General features: G+C 45.0%; 1 pseudogene; it reads left to right on the plus strand.

The window, feature by feature from the left end:
* The first annotated feature begins 252 nt into the window (after positions 1 to 252).
* On the plus strand, positions 253 to 370 carry LOC126164210 (5S ribosomal RNA; annotated as a pseudogene).
* The last annotated feature ends 17,845 nt before the right edge of the window (positions 371 to 18,215 follow it).

An 18,215-nucleotide genomic window follows, 5' to 3' on the forward strand; every position in this document is an offset into this window, starting at 1 on the left:
ACAGACTAACGTGAAGAGCGGTGCCTCCTAACTAGTGACTGATCTGATGCCCTGTTGTGAAGGTATTCCGCCATACCATCATAACGGTAACTGGAGTAACAAACCGAACAGATTATTCACGGTATAGGTAGGATTCTCCCTTGTATCGCTTAAACTACAATAAACATGTCTTTTTTCTGGATGTAATCCATTTCACACGTGAGAAATGTAAATACCAAGTTTATGAAATTTTATAACCATCTTTTAACTAGAGGCAACGGCCTTGCCACAGTGAATACACCGGTTCCCGTGAGATCACCGAAGTTAAGCGCTGTCGGGCGTGGCCGGCACTTAGATGGGTGACCATCCGGGCCGCCATGCGCTGTTGCCATTTTTCGGGGTGCACTAAGCCTCGTGATGCCAATTGAGGAGCCACTCGACCGAATAGTAGCGGCTCCGGTCAAAGAAAACCATCATGACGACCGGGAGAGCGGTGTGCTGACCACATGCCCCTCCTATCCACATCCTCCTCTGAGGATGACACGGCGGTCGGATGGTTCCGATGGGCCACTTGTGGCCTGAAGACGGAGTGCCTGCCTGCCTGCCTTTTAACTAGACCATAATCGACTGCATGCATTCCTCTGTAACATTCGAAAGTTTATTTGAAATTCTTTGTATTCTCGTCTACAGTTACGACACTGATATACTCAGAAGTTCGTAATTAGCATGAATATATTTTCCAGTTATAGCAGTACAGGTACAGAGGTTCTTTTCCGTTTTTCTGTCGATGTAGAGAAAGTGCGCTTCAACATGTTCGACCGTGCTGGTAAAACGTTAGGTTCAGATTTTGCTGGCGTGCTAATGTAGGTTTTTCCTTGACGGGAAGTACATTGAGAATTGATGGGCAGTGCTGTTGAGACCCTGTGCTGTATGAGCAACAGAGGAACGGGTGTCTGAGCAAATACCCGTGGGACCCATGCAACAGGATGCGACTGGCAACCTTTTGCTGGGAAGAATGTTTGTTATGGCGGAGCAGCGTTTCAAGGGAGAAGAAAGCAATAAGTAGTTAAGTAGTCTATAAAGGAACATGTTGAAAGAGTGATTGGATATTTCGTTGAGATCCACATAATCCAGCTTTGCCCCTATGTTCAAAGTAAACAGTTTCAAAGGTTTATGTTGAGTTTAACAGTGTTCAGTCTGAGTTAACGTTGTTTACTGGACCTAAAACTTCGTGTTACATATAAATATTGAGGAGCGAATCAAACGGATGTACATATGTTTTATAGCGATAGTCATAAACTTCTTAGTGTAGAACAAGTACAATCTAATCATCTAACTAATTCGGAATTTAGAAAAATTGTTGTACGCAAGTAAGAACTGTAAGTCATGAGATGAGCATTAAAACTGAAATTTCTGTGCAAACATTCCTAGGACGGCTCAATGGTACCGACTGACAGCCATGTCATCCTCACCAACGGGTGTTACTAGATGCGGTTATGAAGCGGTGTGCCACCACCACGCTGCTGTCCTGGCTGTTGTCAGCTTTCGTCACCGGAGCGGCTACTTATAAATTAGGTAGCACCTCGATTGCTCCCCGCTTTGCCAACAGCGCTCGGCAGAAGCGGAAGGTCGCCCATCCAAGTGCCAGCCAAGCCCAACAGTGCTTAACTTCGATGAGGTGAGGCGAACCGGTGTTACATTGTGGCAAGATAAGGACCCCGGACAAAAGATTACTGACCCCCAGGAGCCATCACGCCTCTAGCCCTGAAAGCGGCCTCAAGCTGGCGGTAGAAAGAGTGCAAACATTTCATCAGACAAGCCATATCCTACTAAAGATGCGCTACACCCGATATTCCAGATATTTTCTATGGTATTAATTTCTTGGTAATGACTGTTCATGAAACCAAGAACGTATCCATGCACACCTGTGAAGACGACTGTTGTTATCTAGAGAAAGTGGAGTATTCACGGCATACTCATCATGAAGACACAGAAGAAAGGCCAACGCTTGGTTACGGAGAACGTTATCCTGTTTCATGCTCATGCTAAGGCGCGTAAGTCAACGCAAGTCATGTTAAAAGAATCGTTCCAAAAACGGTATAGAAAAACCTCCAGAGTGAACGACACCCTACACACACTGCAGGTTAAACGCATCATTGACCCGTCAGCTCTCTCGACGCATAGAACAGATGCGAAATCGTGGCTGATCGAACCACATTATGTGCTCCCAGTCCGCTACTGTTCCATTCCTGCGTTGATTGGCCCATTAAATGCGTGCAGCTTTATGCAGCGGTGATAGCAAATGTGTTTTGCGAGGTAACCGACTCCAAATGTCCATTGCATGCGGTTTGCTTAGCAATGTTCGTCCGGTAACGCTGAGAAAGGGTTGCAGTCACTTGCGGCAGTTATTCCTGTCGGACTGAAAAGCGATTACCATTAAGGCGTGACATTCGTCTCTGGCTCTTGTCAGTTGGCAAGCCACTTTACATGTCTGCGACTGGTACATTATTCCATGTAGACACGTTGGACCGTCCGCGTTGCTACACCAACAAATCGGACACTTTCATTCACGATGTGTCACGGTCACATCCAAACACAATGGTTGATTTGTGCCAAATTATCACGTCTCCCCCCTGATATCAGTTCCACACCATCTACTTCGCCCGAAAGGGCCGAATATGCTCTTCTGATAAGATAACCAATATTTCTTCGTTGTACTTGTAATCAAAAGATGATTGCTACGCCTGCGAGTACAACATTCGATCTAAAGGTGCTGGGACGTCGGTTACTTTCTCTGGATACCCCTGCACCAAGGAAGCCATAACGTGTTCGTCGACACCCTCGCAAAGGACGCAACGCACTGCTGCCATTTGCTCAACTTTGACTTCAGTACGTCGGACCGCATTCAAAAACTTGAAGCGCGTGTAGAGGGTGGAAAAAAGAGTAGGAAGAAATATGATGGCACAGAGACAGCCAAAATTTTAATCTGCAGTCTGTCCCTCGCAGAAGATCGGGTTCCATATCCGGTAGGCAGGACAATAAAGATGCGCTTTCATCCCCTAAGTTTCTCATTCACCTCCGTGGAAGAAGACTCATACTCCCCTACTTGTTCACAAAACTCAACATCATAAGGTGATTCAGATGACCCGTTGTTTTCTTGCACACATATCACGATCAATAACAGACTAAGAAAATTTAGATACCAATTTCCCACTAGTACCCGAGTGTCATCATTATACTCACATCGGAAAATACGGCAACTTAACGGATCATCATAGACTTTTTAGAGATTATCGCCTACACGAATATTTTGCAGTCTATTTGTGTGAAGGAGCTCTGCACCATCCGTCAGACCGCCCTTGAGGTGACAGCGCTATATCTTAAACTTACGGAAACCATGAAATTACGAGAACCTTATCTAACAGTTTCATTTCACAACTAATTGCTGTATGTGTACTATTCTTCACCTGTTTTTCCCTAAACAGTCTAAAGTAAATGCGTTTTTTGCCAGTCACTATGCTTTGCTATGTTATCAACAATTACGTGAAACTTCCTGGTACATTAAAACTATGTGCCGGACCGAGACTGAACTCAGAACCTTCACCTGTTGCGGGCAAGTGCTCTACCGACTCAGCTACCCAAGCACGACTCACACCCTTACTTCCACCAGTTCCTCAATTTCAATCTACTAGGAAGTTTCATACCAGTGCACAGTCCGCTGTAAAGTGAAAATTCATTCTGGAAACAATTATGTGCTCTGTAATTTGTTAAAGATTTCCTCAACCATCTGAAGTACTCTAACACCGTGCCTCCCCACCCCCCGCTTCCGCCTCCCCCCCCACCCTACTTGTTCACGGTAATTATTAATCTTTACATCTACATCTATACTCCGCGAGCCACCTTACGGTGTGTGGCGGAGGGTACTTATTGTACCACTATCTGATCCCCCCTTCCCTGTTCCATTCACGAATTGTGCGTGGGAAGAACGACTGCTTGTAAGTCTCCGTATTTGCTCTAATTTCTCGGATCTTTTCGTTGTGATCATTACGCGAGATATATGTGGGCGGTAGTAATATGTTGCCCATCTCTTCCCGGAACGTGCTCTCTCGTAATTTCGATAATAAACCTCTCCGTATTGCGTAACGCCTTTCTTGAAGTGTCCGCCACTGGAGCTTCTTCAGCATCTCCGTAACGCTCTCGCGCTGACTAAATGTCCCCATGACGAATCGCGCTGCTTTTCGCTGGATCATGTCTATCTCTTCTATTAATCCAACCTGGTAAGGGTCCCATACTGATGAGCAATACTCAAGAATCGGACGAACAAGCGTTTTGTAAGCACTTCTTTCGTCGATGAGTCACATTTTCTTAGAATTCTTCCTATGAATCTCAACCTGGCGCCTGCTTTTCCCACTATTTGTTTTATGCGATCATTCCACTTCAGATCGCTCCGGATAGTAACTCCTAAGTATTTTACGGTCGTTACCGCTTCCAATGATTTACCACCTATGGCATAATCGTACTGGAATGGATTTCTGCCCCTATGTATGCGCATTATATTACATTTATCTACGTTTAGGGAAAGCTGCCAGCTGTCGCACCATGCATTAATCCTCTGCAGGTCTTCCTGGAGTACGTACGAGTCTTCTGATGTTGCTACTTTCTTGTAGACAACCGTGTCATCTGCAAATAGCCTCACGGAGCTACCGATGTTGTCAACTAAGTCATTTATGTATATTGTAAACAATAAAGGTCCTATCACGCTTCCTTGCGGTACTCCCGAAATTACCTCTACATCTGCAGATTTTGAACCGTTAAGAATGACATGTTGTGTTCTTTCTTCTAGGAAATCCTGAATCCAATCACAAACCTGGTCCGATATTCCGTAAGCTCGTATTTTTTTCACTAAACGTAAGTGCGGAACCGTATCAAATGCCTTCCTGAAGTCCAGGAATACGGCATCAATCTGCTCGCCAGTGTCTACGGCACTGTGAATTTCTTGGGCAAATAGGGCGAGCTGAGTTTCACATGATCTCTGTTTGCGGAATCCATGTTGGTTATGATGAAGGAGATTTGTATTATCTAAGAACGTCATAATACGAGAACACAAAACATGTTCCATTATTCTACAACAGATTGACGTAAGCGAAATAGGCCTATAATTATTCGCATCTGATTTATGACCCTTCTTGAAAATGGGAACGACCTGCGCTTTCTTCCAGTCGCTAGGTACTTTACGTTCTTCCAGCGATCTACGATAAATTGCTGATAGAAAGGGGGCAAGTTCTTTAGCATAATCACTGTAGAATCTTAAGGGTATCTCGTCTGGTCCGGATGCTTTTCCGCTACTAAGTGATAGCAGTTGTTTTTCAATTCCGATATCGTTTATTTCAATATTTTCCATTTTGGCGTCCGTGCGACGGCTGAAGTCAGGGACCGTGTTACGATTTTCCGCAGTGAAACAGTTTCGGAACACTGAATTCAGTATTTCTGCCTTTCTTCGGTCGTCCTCTGTTTCGGTGCCATCGTGGTCAACGAGTGACTGAATAGGGGATTTAGATCCGCTTACCGATTTTACATATGACCAAAACTTTTTAGGGTTCTTGTTTAGATTGTTTGCCAATGTTTTACGTTCGAATTCGTTGAATGCTTCTCTCATTGCTCTCTTTACGCTCTTTTTCGCTTCGTTCAGCTTTTCCTTATCAGCTATGATTCGACTACTCTTAAACCTATGATGAAGCTTTCTTTGTTTCCGTAGTACCTTTCGTACATGATTGTTATACCACGGTGGATCTTTCCCCTCGCTTTGGACCTTAGTCGGTACGAACTTATCTAAGGCGTACTGGACGATGTTTCTGAATTTTTTCCACTTTTGTTCCACATCCTCTTCCTCAGAAATGAACGTTTGATGGTGGTCACTCAGATATTCTGCGATTTGTGCCCTATCACTCTTGTTAAGCAAATATATTTTCCTTCCTTTCTTGGCATTTCTTATTACACTTGTAGTCATTGATGCAACCACTGACTTGTGATCACTGATACCCTCTTCTACATTCACGGAGTCGAAAAGTTCCGGTCTGTTTGTTGCTATGAGGTCTAAAACGTTAGCTTCACGAGTTGGTTCTCTAACTATCTGCTCGAAGTAATTCTCGGACAAGGCAGTCAGGATAATGTCACAAGAGTCTCTGTCCCTGGCTCCAGTTCTGATTGTGTGACTATCCCATTCTATACCTGGTAGATTGAAGTCTCCCCCTATTACAATAGTATGATCACGAAACTTCTTCACGACGTTCTGCAAGTTCTCTCTGAGGCGCTCAACTACTACGGTTGCTGATGCAGGTGGTCTATAGAAGCATCCGACTATCATATCTGACCCACCTTTGATACTTAGCTTAACCCAGATTATTTCACATTCGCATTCGCTAATAACTTCACTGGATATTATTGAATTCTTTACTGCTATAAATACTCCTCCACCATTGGCGTTTATCCTATCCTTGCGGTATATATTCCATTCTGTGTCTAGGATTTCGTTACTGTTCACTTCCGGTTTTAACCAACTTTCCGTTCCTAATACTATATGCGCACTATTTCCTTCAATAAGAGATACTAATTCAGGAACCTTGCCCTGGATACTCCTGCAGTTTACCAATATTACGTTAACTTTTCCTGTTTTTGGTCTCTGAGGACAGACGTTCTTTATCAACGATGATAATGTCCTCTCTGGTAAGCCGTCAGGTATTTTATCGTTTCGCCCAGGGGGGGGGGGGGGGTCCCTCTAACCTAAAAAACCCCCCGTGTGCACGCCACACGTACTCTGCTACCCTAGTAGCTGCTTCCGGTGTGTAGTGCACGCCTGACCTGTCTAGGGGGGCCCTACAGTTCTCCACCCAATAACGGAGGTCGATGAATTTGCAACCATTATAGTCGCAGAGTCGTCTGAGCCTCTGGTTTAGACCCTCCACACGGCTCCAAACCAGAGGACCGCAATCGACTCTGGGCACTATGCTGCAGATATTAAGCTCAGCTTGCACTCCGCGTGCGATGCTGGTTGTCTTCACCAAATCAGCCAGCCGCCGGAAGGAACCAAGGATGGCCTCAGAACCCAAGCGGCAGGCGTCATTCGTTCCGACATGTGCTACTATCTGCAGCCGGTCACACCCAGTGCGTTCAATAGCTGCCGGAAGGGCCTCCTCCACATTACGGACGAGACCCCCCGGCAAGCACACCGAGTGCACACTGGCATTCTTCCCCGACCTACCCGCTATTTTCCTGAGGGGCTCCATAACCCGCCTAACGTTGGAGCTCCCTATAACTAATAGGCCCGCCCTCTGTGACTGTCGGGACCTCGCCGGAGAATCGGCCACTGGCCCAACAGGCGAGGCATCCTGTGGTGGCTCGGAAACGATGTCATCACCACTAGGAAGCACCCCGTACCTGTTGGAAAGGCGTAAGGCAGCTGCCACGCGGCCAGATCCCACCTTCGCCTTTCGGCCAGGCACGCGCGAGCCCACCACTGTCCGCCATTCACCCTGGAGTGATGGCTGACCGGTAAGATGCTCACTGCCGGAAGACGCAGCGACATCAGGGGTTCCATGTGATTCCAAGACCACCGAAGTAGGCATAGGTCTCACCACAGTTGCCCCAACGCCACTACGAGCCGACGCCTGCGCCTCGAGCTCGATGAGCCTAACAGACAAAGCCTCCACCTGCCCCCGAAGAGTGGCCAATTCTCCTTGCGTCCGCTCACAACAACCACAGTCCCTACACATGACTATGTTTACCCTACCCTATACGGTGACAAATTCCCAAGATAATCTTCTGATGAGCTACTCTGATAATCAAGAAACACTCACTGAAATACGAGACGCGAAAACTACGCTAGGTTTTCCCAGAAAAACTATTTAAAAGCTAAGCGCAGCAAATAAGTACAAAAACGCTTTATATAAACAGTACTCGCTGCTGCTGGTGCTCTCGCTCTGGCTGTCACAAGACAACTGCTGATTCAAGTGACTAGTGGCTAACGGCCGCGAAACAAACAAAGACGGTTTTAGGGCGCTTTCTGTTCTAAACGATCAAGAAAACACTAAGAAATCTAACACGAAAACTACGTAAAGTTTTATCAAGAACTGTTAGTTACTATGCAGAGCAGATAAACACAAATAGAATCCCTTCCTTAGTGGAAGGTCGTAAACAAAATGCAAAATAAACGCTTTATACAAACAGTACTCGCTGCTGCTGGTGCTCTCGCTCTGGCTTAGGTATTGATTTACCTCTGTACTGCACAATTTCGAGATATGTGAACTAAAGGTATTTATCAGTGCATTAATTATAAAATGGAATTTTTAAAATTCTGTCTTAGAAGGTGGTCCTGTCACTTATAAATATTAACTGTTGCCCAATAAAAGTGTAAGGCATCTGGATATAACGGATCTTACATGACCTTGATCCATAACAACAGTGCAATACAGTATGAGACCCTCAGAAAATAATAATTACATTATATCAACAAAAGGCAATTGCAGTTAATCTCATGTGCAGAAAACTAACAAACAATATCTACCAATATATGGACAGGGGCATGAATAAACAAGTTAAAGTGAAACGCACTTTGGAGTCAAACCGAGCAGATGCTTAATGGCATTGGAAAACCCCATTTAACAAGAGAATGGTGAGCTTCAGCGCAAAAGGGATAAGGAAGGAACAATGCATTATTTCTTTTAACGTAAATACGGCTGGGTCTGAGGGTGTCTGCACAGCATTAACAGGAATAGGCGGCAACCCAGTAAGATAAATAAAATTCAGCTCTAGTGAGATGATGATTCGCTGAAACCGTACTGGGTGACACAGACATGACACGGTGGGGAGATTCCCATTATATAAAAGGATTTTGAGAACTAAAATGGCTAGATATCTGTCTTGTCTCGCGGCGGACCACACAAGTGTGTGGAAATAAGTGAGGGCATTGCTTTCTGCGAAATGAGGACGATACGCTTCACATATCATGGCGACAGATAGCAAAGAGGTAGATAATTATTCCTGCAGGAATTTTTGCAGGCAAAGAAATTGTGCACATCGCTCCAACCCTTAGCGAGTGTGCATACCAATTACTTTGACTAGCGAAAGATTAACGTTCTATGGTATGCAGGACAGTTGTGACTGAGTGAATTCAGTCAAGGCCAGAGTAGAGATTTAGCGTTTCAGATCCAGCATGGAGACAACGCCGTTGCAGATGCCACTTGGTAAAGTACCATCATGCATTAGGTCACAGTAAATGTTGAGTCTAAAATTGCTCACTCCAACTTGTGTACGCTTTGACCATTGAATATCAAAAGCTAGGATATTAACCTATCCTCACATTGAGCACATGAGAGTTTTTTCATTGGTACAAAAAATAAATTTATTCTCCACCAAATCAGTGCATTGACCACCTATGACAACATAGATGTAAATGAGTCGATGAAGATTTTTAATCATTCTTTTCTGTAATAAAAAAAATATGTGTAGAGATAACGATTTTAATAATCGTCAATTCAATATGTCCAGGAGTTAAATATTTTGTCATTAAGTGTCAAAAGTAATTGAACATGATTGTTGTGTATCACTTGACCCCTGAAAGCATAGTTGATAAATTACGTGTAGAATAAAAAAGGGAATAGCTGTTTTATCTATCTAGAACAGACCCCAGACTTTCACTTTTATTACTTCATGCATTCTAGTTAAGTGGCAGCAGCATTTCTAATCATTTAGTTACTATCTGCACTTGATATCAGCTGCCTTACAAGGCCCCAAGTTCATATTTATTTATAATGTCTGTTTAACACCCTGGGCTTGAGAAGACCAGATATTTTGTCCATTTGCACGTTAAATGGAAGGCTAAGTTTGCAAACATTAGTACACTCACTGTGCAGATACAGAAGGTCAAATGATGAGAAAAGTATACTGCAAACATGGATGTATCCAATGAATTTTTCCAATGAGTGTGAGGTTGATCACATATTCAGTCTCAGGCTGTGCCCACAGAGAACAAATACCGATATTTAATAGATACACAACATAAGAACAAATTAAATGATATAGTGTGAGCCAAGCTTTTACTGGAAGGACAAATCCTAGTTTTAGCAAAACAATTTATCTGGAGTAAAACCCACGTTATGAACATGAACAATAAATAGTTATAGAACCTCCAGATGACACATAAAAACATGAAGTGACTGCAGTAAACTAATATTGATTGTCTTCTGTCTAATTCTGCCCAGTTGTGAATAACGTGATCTGAGATTCTCTATATAGATTGACTGACTTCGCTTCCATACTGAAAAGCCAGAAGAACCTACTCCAATGAAACTTAAGTGTAGACACTGTTTACAAGTGATCCCACCAATTTAAACAATCTGCCTTGAATTCCGGATTAGGTGGCGATTTTACCATCTCAGACAGCGTGCTGGAGATGGGCTGTGATGACTCACGAAGTATCGCGTGCTGCGAGCAAGGCAGCAGCCCTGCAATGTTTTCAGTGCCGCAACATAAATCCTCAGACAACAGGCTACTGCCCAGAAAATGCTAAGTCCATGCTGTGTCTAAATAGCTTCACTGCCAACAACCAACATAAAACGCCAATGAGGCGAAATTTAGAAACATCTTAATCATAATAGAGAAAGAGATCTCCAGAAGAACTGTGTGCCAGACACAGGCTGAGAACGCCCAGCTAAGAGGCGAAGTGCAAAATCATCTTAAATGAACAGCAAAGTTCTCACCTCGAGCTACAGCCTGTAACAGAAGTTCTATCCAGCCAAAGGTGTCTGACAGAAATCTGAAGAGATCGGTCTTTCATGCAGAAGACTGCCCATCTCGGTGGCTCAGACCGCCCTCTCCTCTCAAAACTGCAGGCTCTCCAGCTCACCTCTGCTTAGCAAGCAAGCACTGTCCAAACAAGTCTTGAAGACCCAACAGTACCGACCAGCCGCCGTGCCATCCAATCCTCAGCCCTTAGGCGTCACCGTATGTGGATACGGTGGCTTATGTGGTCAGCACACTGCTCTCCCAGCTGGTGTCAGTTGTCGTGAGCGGTGCCACTACTCCTCAATCAAGTAACACCTCAATTGGCCTCACAAGGCCTGAGCACACCCTGCTTACCAACAGCACTCCAACCGGTGACCCATCCAAGTGCTAGACCAGCCCGACAGCGCTTAACTTTGGCGATCTGACGGGAACGGGTGTTACCACTACGGCAAGGCCGTTGGCGAACTCTGGTTACCTCCCTCCAAAGTATGAGTGAGCGAATCATTGTTTTAGTGTGCTCTGTTCGTATTCCCTCTCTCCTCACTCTAAAAATCTCTGGCCAACCACAAACTCAAGTTTCGTTTGCGCCGTTGAAACTTCTTGAACAAATTTCCTCTCCCATCGCTTAATACAAATCTACCAACAGCAAACGTCCACATTAAAAATGTTGACTCCGTCCTAATGGACGGTGGCGCCGTCCCTTTCCCCAACGCATTCCAGGCAGCTTCTGCATTGTTTAAAACATTTGCCGGCCATCATTGTACGCCACCTGCTTCCGGCCGCATCCTCGTGAATGCACCGGGATCGGCGACCACTCGCTCACAACAGCCTTGCTGCAGTTGCATCTCCAGACACCCCCAGGTGTGACACGCAGCCGCAAAAAGGGCATTTGTTCGCCCAGCTGTCGGCTGACTCCCCGCTGTCTTTACTGTTTGCCCACTTCTGGCTGTCCTTGGGCCAAGATGCCGCTTGTCTCGTCAGCAACACTACATTTAAGACCGTTCATCCAACATGCAAGTGAGACTCAATTGATTAGTGCCTAGGTGTACTTGTCGATGTCAGTAAAGTTCTGTACTCATAAGAAAACGGTCCAGCTGCCATCAAATGATATCAAAACTCAATCTAATTACAAGTCGTAGCGTGCTTCGAAAGCATTGTAAGGTGCAAAACCCTGTCACCCTACAGTATCAAATATGAGGAGTACTTGTAATATTTTAACCGTCCTATTAATTATTTAATTTTCTGCCTTCATTGCGTTCACAGTTGGGTTAATGAATTCTAATTTCGAACATATTTGTTCATTTTCAAACCACTACCTACGTTAAGAGTATATCAAAAGTAAACCACAAAATATTAAAGCATATAAACAGTTTTTTTAGAACTCTGTATGTACAAATCACAATGAATCGTTTCGATGGCTATAACATACCTTAGTGGTTCTGATCTCAGTACTGAAACAATATCATACAATGTCATTTATGCATTTCGAGTTTTTTCAACAACTCGCTTTTGAACATTCTGCGTCCACTAAAAAAAGTTAAATAGCTATTTCTTGTTTGCTTGCAGGTACATGTCTGCAGACCTGATACACAGTCAAATCCGCGCACCACAGTAATGTAGCACATCACAGGAGCTAAAGAAAACAGCACAGGCTGTTGGCAAAGTGGAGATAGGCTGCGCCATTTGGGGCCCACGAGTTACCAAGGTTGTTTCGACAACGCTGGGGAAGTTTCTCTGGGAAGCCCTTACACATCCTTCATACAGCCCCGATCTCTCCTTACGGGATTTCCATATTTTTGGAGACCTGAATAAAGCCATTCATAGCTATCGATTTGCTTCGGACGAAGAGGTGCACGCCAAGTATTAACTACCCTCCACAATGGTTTATTGCCGATAATCGTGAAAAATATCCAACTATGTTTTGCTGAATCATCGTATTTTTTCAATCTAAACAATACTTTATTGGAATGCAGTTTTATAAGTACATCGACCCATTCTTATCTTGTTGTATTTCGATGTTTTTCTGGAGTCCAAACATAATATTTGTCAAACTTTTCATTACATAGTACTTAAATCACATTCCATGCTTTTAAAACGCGTTATTTGACGAAACAGAAACGAAACTTAAATGACCGAAGACATTACCATTACTTAGCACAGACTGCCGCACATGGAATCAACTTACAATTAAAACCTCTCATATATCAGAGATGATTTTCAAAGAAGTTACTTTGATCGATTCTGCGACGTTAATTTCGTACATTAGAAAACTAGGTATTCATGCTTTAGTATAAAATATGATTGGTATTTACATTATTAATCATTTTTATCCGAATTTGTTTCAGCTCAAAGTAAAAATACCTGGATGACATGTTTTTCAGTATGCACATATTTTTGCATAAAAAGCGTACTACATTTTTCATAATTGTCGAGTACGATAAAGATATAGAAGTAATTAAAACATATAATACAAAACAGCATCCCAGTAAATAAGGAGAATTACGCAAATATCGACAAAAAGTGGTACCGAGCAACTCATTAACCGTGAAACCGGCAGTTAGAGCGAATCTGGAAGACAGGAATTTCGCTACGGTTGTTACAGTAAGCAATCGCAAACATTTTTCCATGAAGTAACTGAGTGTCTTCCGTCACAGGGAGATAAATATATTAATAGTTATGGCGATTACTTTTGAATTAATAAGCAATTTACTTCCTTTTTCCATCTGTGTCGCTTTCATTTGACTACCCTTCATGCTTTCTTGTTTGAGTGTCTTTTTTTGTTGTTGTTGTCTGGATGGAGAAAAATGGCATGACAGATACTAAGACGGTGACCAAGAGCTCACTTTCTATTCTGAAAAAGTTTTTCTTCATTTCGAAATCGATTCCTTTTTCCTACTCAGCAGAAAACGTTACATGCAGTCAACTGAAGCAAGCGGTCGGAGTGTATACTGAGGTGACAAAAGTCATAGTGTAGTTCCTAATATTGTGCTGGACACCCTTTTGCCTGGCGTAGTGCAACAACTCGAGGTGATATGGTCTCAACAAGTCGTTGGAATTCCCCAGCAGAAACAATGAGCAATACTGCCTCTACAGCCGTCCATAACTGCGAAAATGTTGCAGGTGCAGGCTTTTGTGCATAAACTGACCTCTCGATTATGTCTTGTAAATGTTCGATGGGGTTCATTTCGGGCGATCTGGGCGGCCACATGATTGGCTCAAATTGTCCAGAATGTTCTTCAAACCAATCGCAAACAATTACGGCCTAGTGACTTAGCGCATTGTCACCGTAAAAATCCCATTGTTGTTTCGGAACATGATGTCCCGTTGGAGGTTCGAGCCTTTCCTCGGGCATGAGTGTGTGTGTTGTCCTTACGTAAGTTAGTTTAAGTTAGATTAAGTAGTGTGTGAGCCTAACGACCGATAACCTCAGCAGTTTGGTCCCGTAGGAGCTTACCACAAGTTTCCAAGTCCATGAATGCCTGGAAATGGTCTCCAGGTAGCCGGGCATCCCGATGACCCAGTCCATTCCATGTCAACACAGCCCACATCATTATGGAGTCACCACCAACTTGTACAATGCCTTGTTAACAACCTGGGTCCATGGCTTCGTGGGGTCTGCGCCACACTTGAACCGTACCATAAGCTCTTACCAACTTCAATCGGGACTCATCTGACGAGGCAACGGTTTTCCAGCCGTCTAGGGTCCAACCGAGATGGTCACGAACTCAGAAGAGGCGCTGCAGGTGATGTATTGTTTGCAAAGGCACTCGCATCGCTCGTCCGCTGCCATAACCGATACGTTCCTCGTACGTCTCACATTGATTTCTGCAGTTATTTCACCTAGCGTTGCTCGTCTGCTAGCAATGACAACTCAATGCAAACGCCGCTGTTCTCTGTCGTTAAGTGAAGGCGGTCGACCACTGTGTTGTCTATGGTGAGAGGCAATGCCTGAAATGTAGTATTCTCGGCACACCCATGACACTGTGGATCGCGGAATATTGAATTCCCTAATTCCGAAATGGAATGTCCCATGTGTCTAGCTCCAACTACCATTCCGAGCTCAGCGTAATTCCTGTCGTGCGGCCATAATGACGTCCGAAGCCTTTTCAGGTGAACCATCTGAGTACAAATGACATCTCCACCAATGCACTGCCCTTTTATACCACGTTTAGCGCCATCTGTATATATGCACATCGCTATCTCACGACCGTCTTTCACCTCAGTGTATTATAGCTTGAAAATATAGAGAAACAGTATTGGAAGAAGGCTGCAGAAATGTTTTTTTTTCTTTATTGTAATTTTTATCACCTTACACAAGGCGGGCTGTCAGCAGCTGAGTACGCCGCTCTTCAGCCTTGAGATTTACAATAAGTAAGAAATACAGGGGACACAGAGAATACAATCAAAATTGGTGGGCAAAACAATGTAGACACCAAAAAACAAAAAACCACGGAGCCGTTCACGTCTGACGAGAAAACAGCACTGACACTAGTGGACACGGCGCACAAAACAGGGATGATGGCGATGGTACACGTGAACAGTGGCGGCGTTTCGGCGAACAAACACGAAACACAAACGAAGGCACACACACGAGACACTAATGGCGATGACCTCCGGCGCGCGAATGTTCACTGAATGTGTGCGAGTCCGGGGACCTGCCAAGAGAGGAGGAGGAGGAGGGGGAGTGGGAGAGGGAGAGGGGAGAGCAGAGATGCCATGGGCAGGGGAGAGTGGGGGAGGGAGGAAGGGGGAGGGGAAGCCCGGGGGAAGAGGGGTGGAGGACGGGGGACGGGGGGAAAAGGAAAGAGAAGGGAGGGAGGGTGCCTAAAGGAAAGGAAACAGGGAGTGGGGGGGAGGATCAAAGTTGATAGGAGGGGTAAATGGAAGGGAGGAGGACATCATCAGGGAGGGGGAGCTGGCGGAAGCCACCTCGGGAGAGGGTAAGGAGGGTGGAGAGATGGAGACTGGGTGGGACGTGGGAATACAGGCGCGGCAGCGGGCGGGGGTGGGAGAGGAGCGGGGAGACGAGCGGGTGAGGAGGATCGAGTTTGCGGGAGGTGTACAGGATCCGTATCCTGTCAAGGAAGAGGAGAAGGTGGGGGAAGGGGATGAGATCGTAGAGGATCCGCGTGGGGGAGGGGAGACGGATGCGATAGGCGAGGCGGAGAGCATGGCGTTCAAGGATTTGGAGGGATTTGTAAAAGGTAGGGGGGGCGGAGATCCAAGCCGGATGGGCATACCAAAGGATAGGGCGGATGAGGGATTTATAGGTGTGGAGGATGGTGGAGGGGTCCAGACCCCACGTACGGCCGGAGAGGAGCTTGAGGAGACTGAGGCGGGTCCCGGGTTCGATTCCCGGCGGGGTCAGGGATTTTCACCTGCCTCGAGATGACTGGGTGTTTGTGTTGTCCTCATCATTTCATCATCATCCAGGAAAGTGGCGAAATTGGACTGAGCAAAGATTGGATAATTGTACGGGCGCTGATAACCACGCAGTTGAGCGCCCCACAAACCAAACATCATCATCATCATCATCAGAGACTGAGGCGGGAGCGTGCCTTGGCTTGGATTGTCCGGAGATGGGGAGTCCAGGAGAGGCGACGGTCGAGGGTGACGCCAAGGTACTTAAGGGTGGGAGTGAGGGCGATAGGGCGGCCATATATGGTGAGATAGAAATCAAGGAGGCGGAAGGAAGGGGTGGTTTTGCCTACAATGATCGCCTGGGTTTTGGACAGAAATGTGTATTTGTAGAACATAAATCTAATAGCGGTACGTTAAAAACATTCGAGACCGTTTTTGTTACGGTCTGAGAAGAGACAGTCGGAAGCAAAGCAAACATAAACATAGCCAAAGCCTTGCAGACAAACAAAAACTACGCGAAGCGAAATGTAATGTGAGGAGGGCTATGCGAGAGGCGTTCAATGAATTCGAAAGTAAAGTTCTATGTACTGACTTGGCAGAAAATCCTAAGAAATTTTGGTCTTATGCCAAAGCGGTAGGTGGATCAAAACAAAATGTGCAGACACTCCGTGACCAAAATGGTTCTGAAACAGAGGATGACAGACTAAAGGCCGAAATACTAAATGTCTTTTTCCAAAGCTGTTTCACGGAGGAAGACTGCACTGTAGTTCCTTCTCTAGATTGTTGCACAGATGACAAAATGGTAGATATCGAAATAGATGACAGAGGGATAGAAAAACAAGTAAAATCGCTCAAAAGAGGAAAGGCCGCTGGACCTGATGGGATACCAGTTCGATTTTACACAGAGTACGCGAAGGAACTTGCCCCCCTTCTTGCAGCGGTGTACCGTTGGTCTCTAGAAGAGCGTAGCGTTCCAAAAGATTGGAAAAGGGCGCAGGTCATCCCCGTTTTCAAGAAGGAACGTCGAACAGATGTGCAGAACTATAGACCTATATCTCTAACGTCGATCAGTTGTAGAATTTTGGAACACATATTATGTTCGAGTGTAATGACTTTTCTGGAGACTAGAAATCTACTCTGTAGGAATCAACATGGGTTTCGAAAAAGACGATCGTGTGAAACCCAGCTCGTGCTATTCGTCCACGAGACTCAGAGGGCCATAGACACGGGTTCCCAGGTAGATGCCTTGTTTCTTGACTTCCGCAAGCTGTTGATACAGTTCCCCACAGTCGTTTAATGAACAAAGTAAGAGCATATGGACTATCAGGCCAGTTGTGTGATTGGATTGAAGAGTTCCTAGACTGCCGGCCGGTGTGTCCGAGCAGTTCCAGACGCTTCAGTCGGGAACCGCGCGACCGCTGTGGTCGCAGGTTCGAATCCTGTCTCGGGTATGGATGTGTGTGATGTCCTTAGGTTAGTTAGGTTTAAGTAGTTCTAAGTTCTAGGGGACTGATGACCTCAGGTGTTAAGTCCCATAGTGCTCAGAGCCGTTTAAATCATTTAAAGATAACAGGACGCAGCATGTCATTCTCGATGGAGAGAAGTCTTCCGAAGTAAGAGTGACTTCAGGAGTGCCGCAGGGGAGTGTCGTAGGACCGTTGCTATTCGCAATATACATAAACGACCTTGTGGATAACATCGGAAGTTCAGTGAGGCTTTTTGCGGATGATCCTGTAGTATATCGAGAGGTTGTAACAATGGAAAATTGTACTGAAATGCACTAGGATCTGCAACGAATTGACGCATGGTGCAGGGAATGGCAATTGAATCTCAATGTAGACAAATGTAATGTGCTGCGAAAACACAGAAAGAAAGGTCCTTTATCATTTAGCTACAATATAGCAGGTCAGCAACTGGAAGCAGTTAATTCCACAAATTATCTGGGAGTAGGCATTAGGAGTGATTTAAAATGGAATGATCATATAAAGTTGATCGTCGGTGAAGCAGATTCCAGACTGAGATTCATTGGAAGAATCCTAAGGAAATGCAATCCGAAAACAAAGGAAGTAGCTTACAGTACACTTTTTCGCCCACTG

This window comes from Schistocerca cancellata, chromosome 2, assembly GCF_023864275.1.
Source record: "Schistocerca cancellata isolate TAMUIC-IGC-003103 chromosome 2, iqSchCanc2.1, whole genome shotgun sequence".
NCBI classification, from domain to species: Eukaryota; Metazoa; Arthropoda; class Insecta; order Orthoptera; family Acrididae; genus Schistocerca; species Schistocerca cancellata.